Below are 6,000 nucleotides of genomic sequence, written 5' to 3'. Positions count from 1 at the left end.
TGCATTCAGATCTTATCCAGGCTTGCTCTGTGACTTCCTACTCTGTTTCTATTCTTGGGAGTTTTGTCCGCTTCTTTCTCTGCCCTCGTCCCCTCCAAGAATAGACAGCTATATATCTTGCCTTATATAATTCAAATTCAGAGTCTTGCATTTGCCTTTCTTTTGACACGTACCTATATTTTAGGAATTAGATACCTATGTTGTTTCTTAGATTTATCTTAAAATGCAGGCTGGTAGTTTACTGTTGACAACAACATTTGGTTCTCCCATAAATCGAGGTGTTTCTAAGCAGACATACTCTTAAGAATTAAGAGTGGGATTATTTATTTGTGATACAGAATTTTTATTCAGAGATGGGAATGCACAAAAGGAGGGTAAAAAAGAGCAAGTGTTGAGCACTTCAGAGGAAGGCAACCAGAGGAAGGAAATACACCTAAGTCTTGTTGGGTGCTGCTCCTGCTCCAGCAGAGATAAGGAGGTTGCAGGTCTTTGAAGGCAATGGGCAATAGTGCAGCAGCATCTGCAAAGAGCTGAAGGCAACAAGAAGATGATAAAGAGGAAGTGCTGGGTACTGAAACATCTACTTTTGGTTTTAGTCAGACCCAAACTATCTTTTGGAAGGAGCAATACTTACATAATCCAAATTATGTACAGATTTTCAGAGGTGCCAAAAAATTTCTTGTTCTACTGATTCTGAAGCCTGTAGTCTTCATACGTGGGGTATGTGTTGGTGGGTTTCTCCTGACATCTTTGTTATATTTCCTATCTTAATACGTTAACTATTTAAAAACTGCAGCATTAGCTTTTAAAATGTTGTCTCTACCTGCCAACTTCTTTTCTTCCCCTGCCCTTTGACTTCTTGAGTGTACTTGCAGAAGAGCTTCATCCAAAATTCTCTGACGAAAAAAATCCTGATTTCCTTCTGAAATGTAAAGTACAAAGATCAGTGACTGTTTATAAAACATCTGTTGTTACAGAATATTTTCTCTCAATGCTAATTTATTTAATTCTGATGCAATGTAAGGAGCAGCAGCGTAGTAAAAGTCCATTCTAAAAGTATTCTTGAAGTTAGCAGTGCATGATGGATTGCCGGTATTGAGCCATTCTAGGGATTTAAATTACAGCATGGGAATTTTCAGGAAAAATAGAACAACTAGAAAAGTTTTCTTTAACATTGTTTACCATGTCTGTGGAAAAATTGCTAACTTAAACATTAGTTTGTGCTACAGTGATAAATATTTTATTAATAAATTATATCATAGCCACAGGCTATGACAGTGCTTTGGAAAGAACAGTATTAGCATGTCTATTTTACAGCCTGTTTTTCAAAGATAAATAAATTAACTATAGACAGGTACAGCTAGAGGGGTTTCAAGGAGAACATTTATGAATTGCAAAGGGCTCAAAGAATAATCAGGGCCTGGAAAATGTGAGCAATCCAATCTGGTTAGTTATCAGCAAAAAGCTTCTAGGTTTGAGAGTACTTATTGGGAGATTGGAAAGTTGTTATTAGGATGTTTTGATGTATTAGAATATTACAGGATTCATGGCCAGAAGTTAAAACAGGACAAATTCAGACTAAATAAACTTAGTATCAATAAATAAACTTAGTATTAATTGTCAGAGTAGATGACTACTGGAACAATTTAACCCAGGCAACAAGGGGACTAGCAGTTTTAAAGTAAAGATTGACATTGCGTGGCATGAATCTCTGAGTCCTTCTCCTGTTTGGCAACTGATGGAGAGAAACTCAAGTGAGAATGGAAGCGGCTCCATGGAAGAGCCAAAGAAGAGAGAGTATAATTAGAGTGTAATGAACTGGATCCAGTGAGGATGGAGTACAGAAGAGGACCTGGCTTTTAAAAGGGAGCAAAGAAGAAGTACCAGGGAAATGGCTGAGGTTAGTGTGGGTATTAATGAAACAGAAAGACAGGCAGTACCAGAGTCAAAGAGAAGGTCAGTAAAAAGGTTTAATAGAGTATTTGAAACAGGATTATTTGGGGAGTATTTTTGATACTTAAGTTATAAACACCTGAGTCTGAGCAGGTGACCCTCAGCTCCCATTACATCAACAGAGAGAAATAAGGACTCCGAGGGTGAGGGATGAGATTATTGGCTGTAATTAGGTGGCTAGTTCAGACCCAGCTGTCTAAATATTAGATGCATGTGTTATGACAACCAAATCCCCTTTCAGTATTAGAAGATCAAAGGGCAAGAAGGTGATGGACCAACGAAGGCAGACAACAGCTAAGGGAAAACCACAAAGGACCGCTGAAGTTACAAGGCTAAGAGAAGAGGGGAAAGGACTACACTTGTAATTCAGCATTGCTCTGTGCTCCTCAGGGAACCTGTACTCAGGGCGCCAAATCACACACACAGGACACAAAGGACTTTGTACCAAGAGGGCTGTATTTCTGTACTGCCTTTATTGCAGGTCCTGCTTGGACACCAGGAATGCTGTATCAGTAGCTATTGATAATACAAAGATGGAGCAGGATTAGGATTAACAAAAGGAAGAGGGCAGGCTGGGGATTAGGAAGTGGGGGAGAATCAAAGTGTAAGGGTTCTGCACCCCATAATGGCTAAAGAGGGTCTTTAAGATAACTGTGTACCTTAAAATATCTCTGAACTGAATCAGTCGAGCTCTCCTTTGATGTATATCATTTGTTTGCCTTTGCTCTGTATCAGGATAGCTTGGGAAGAGAAGGGAGGACCAGGAGAAAGCAGCAATGGTGTTAGGAGAAAGCAAATAAAACTGAGGAAAGCAAAGGAATGGGAGCACTGCTCTCCCCAGTCATTAACTTGTTACAGGAATAGATCAGCCACCTAATTCTGAAAAACTCTATGTGAAAACACAAAACTTCCTTTCCTTCCCTCTCACTGAGCCTTGTTCCTGTTTATATATTTAGTTATTCCCTTATGAAAAAGGAAAGTGTAGTCTTCTAGCTGGATTTATTTACTTTCATTTTAAAGGAGACATTGTTTGGCAATTTTATTTTTCAACAGGAAATGGCAAATGTGTTGATTTGTTTAATGAAGTTGAGATTCACTGGAGAAGTCCAAATTCCTTTTTCTTTTGCCATCTGTAGAACTGAATGTCTTATGAAGATAAAATCTCAATAAAGGTAAACCATGCAAACAGATGTGACTGAAGGGCTGAGAATTTCTGTGCCTGTGTGGAGAAGAATGCCTCAGAGATGGTGGTATTTCAGGCTGCTTAGCAGTGGAGTGGGTGCTTAATTTTTTTATTTTCTGTCACATATTAGAAGAAATAGTAGGAAATGGAGTTAGGATTTTGAAGTAAGGCAATGTAATTTTATTTTTAATTGTGGCCCCTGAATGATGCACGATATTAGTACTTGAGTACTCCTGACCTTAATAAAAGTCCTGAATGCTAAAAATTATGCCAGTGTCTGCATGTTGAACATAACTTCAGTCATCTACTTTTGAAACAGTTGCCATGTTGTGTATTGATAAAATCACATTAATATATTAAAAGAATTTTGTGGGTGTTTTTTTTTATTATTTCATTTTACACTGATTAATAGGAGACTGGAGCAGATGGTGGTGCAATTTGCCTATAGCAGTCATGTAAACCTTGTCCTGCACAACTCATCTGTGGCCTTAGAGCCTGAGATCTGCTTCCTGGGGATATCTGTCATTTCTTACCTGCACAGGGATGCGGTAAAACCACCTTAAATGTTAAAGAAACCGAAGAATTTATCTCACCATTCTCCTTTAGCAAAACTAATCCTATATATGACTGTAATAATTGCATTGTTCTCAATCTTCTGGTACTGTAGAAATTACCAGGTCTTTGACTACAAGAAAGCCAGGATTTCACCACCTGGATTCTGAAGTTGATGATGACCATGGGCTTCTTCAGGTAAGATTAAACAATCAGGAATCAAGGGAGGAGGTTACAGACAACTGGGCAGTGTGTCTGTGGGAGGGAATGCCAAGTTTTACATGTCTATACATTGTCTCAACATAGTATTTATCTTAACTCCCCTCCCATATTCTGAGGCCTCAATTTTACACTTAATTGGGTTGTATAATGGTGCAGAGGCCTGTTGCAAGGAGCAAAATTAATATCAGAAGCCTAACAAAGCTCAATGCAGGAATTATCCATCATTGTATTTCATGCTTGTTTTGTACTTGGCTGCCATCAGCTTCATAGGGTTCATATTGACACCCCTTTGTTCCATGGTTTACAAGTAGAGAATTCCCACCCCCTCCCCCAAGCATTACCACTATTGATTTTCTCAATGGGAATAGGGATTTTGATTAGGTTAATAATTCTGTCTATTCCTGAGGAGTTTGTAAAAAGGGAAAAAAGTGTCTATTTTTTTTTTTTTTTCAGTAAATTGAGATATAGGGATAGTTGGTCAAATTCTCCCTCAACTGGCATGAAAGACAACTGACAAAAGTCTAATGCAAAAGACAACTAACAAAAGTCTAATGCGAAAGACTAATGCAAAACCAGAGGAAATACATCCCACCATAACCCCTACCCCTCCCTCCCCCAAGTAATCTTTTGGTTAAGAGCAACTCAGAACAAAAGTAACACAAAGATTAAAGGTCAGATTATACTACTTTCATTTCTCCGTGTTAAAGAAATACACAGAGAAGTAAAACATGATGCTTACTCTGAAAAAAATGCTGCTATCTTCCTCTTTGTGGCCCTTTAGCAAGTATTTTGTGTGAACTAATTGGGAGTGGAAAAATATTAAAACCAGAACTGTATTTTGATAGTAATTAATAACTCACTAAAGGATTTCAAGATCTAGATAAACTATTTTGAACCAAAGAAAATGTTTTTGATCCTGGAAAGGGAACAAAGTTTTATTCCACGTGTGCTTTAACGAGTTTTCTAATTTTTAGAATTCAGAATGCGTTTGCTGTGTATCTGTGCCTGTTTTAACTCCTGTTGCTGCTGTTATAACGATATCTCTGGCTGATACAGATTGTTAGTCTGACAGAAAGTCTCATGTACTTTCTTTCCAGTTGGTAAACTCAGGCTTTTGCAATACTGTGCTCCACTTCCTTCCTCACCAGAAGATTTTGAACTTCTGGATTTAGTCTCTCCTGTCGGATCAGGATATACAGCAAAAAAAGGAGTCTTATCCCTGTTGTGATGAGTAGGATGAGGTGATGAAGAGATACCTTACATATATCCCACTTCTGTTTGTAACACCATCTAGAGTGATGGACGGGGGTCTCTGTTCTCACTATTCTTTTCCAAATTTTTGTGGCGCTCTAGTCAAAAGTAATTTTTAGAGAAAGAGGCAAAGGAGAGCAGCAAGGAGCCTTTGTAGATGTTTCAAGTGCAACATAGGAGAAGGCAAAGAATTTTCTTGAAAATTTAATGATGGCAGGATGTGAGACTAATAACCTATGAAAGACCTAGAAGGAATGATAATAGGCAGGAGGTGGTAAGAGACAGGTGGACCATTGTTTCCCTGTGCTGCTTGCTGACATGATGACATGAAAAGCGAAGTTTCTAACCCTAGTTGACCCTATTTGCAGACCTGTTGTGACTGAGCCCAGCTTCCTCATGTGACCTGCGTCCTTGCACAGCGCTGGATGTTGTTTTCTGGCTGTTCCCTTGTGTAGCACGTGATGGTTGGACCTGTATGTGTTCATTTCTGGTTGTTTTTACTCTTCATTGCTACTTAGTTGTTTCTGGGTTTGGCCTTACATTCCTTTAAGTCACAGTCTTTTCTTTACTCTGAGTCACTCCAAGTTGCTGCTGCCACCATTGCTCCCTGCCTTGTGTGCTGGGGCTTCTGCGAGTCAGGGAAGAAAGAGAAGACCTAGGGAAGGATTAGAAAAATGGGAGGGTGGGGAGGAGAGGGAAGCAGATCTCATGTCATCTTTTTTCCTTACAACATGTTGCCCTTCACCGTTTCCGTGCAAGCTCGTCATGGGCTATATTCCAGGGAAGGATTTTTCAAATGAACCCTCTCTCTAGTCATAAAAGTCTGTTGCGGCCCCTCT

The sequence above is a fragment of the Numenius arquata genome, chromosome 2 (genome assembly GCF_964106895.1).
Source record: "Numenius arquata chromosome 2, bNumArq3.hap1.1, whole genome shotgun sequence".
NCBI classification, from domain to species: domain Eukaryota; kingdom Metazoa; phylum Chordata; class Aves; order Charadriiformes; family Scolopacidae; genus Numenius; species Numenius arquata.
The sequence above is the reverse complement of the archived record's forward strand: the minus strand, read 5'-3'. Positions refer to the sequence as shown.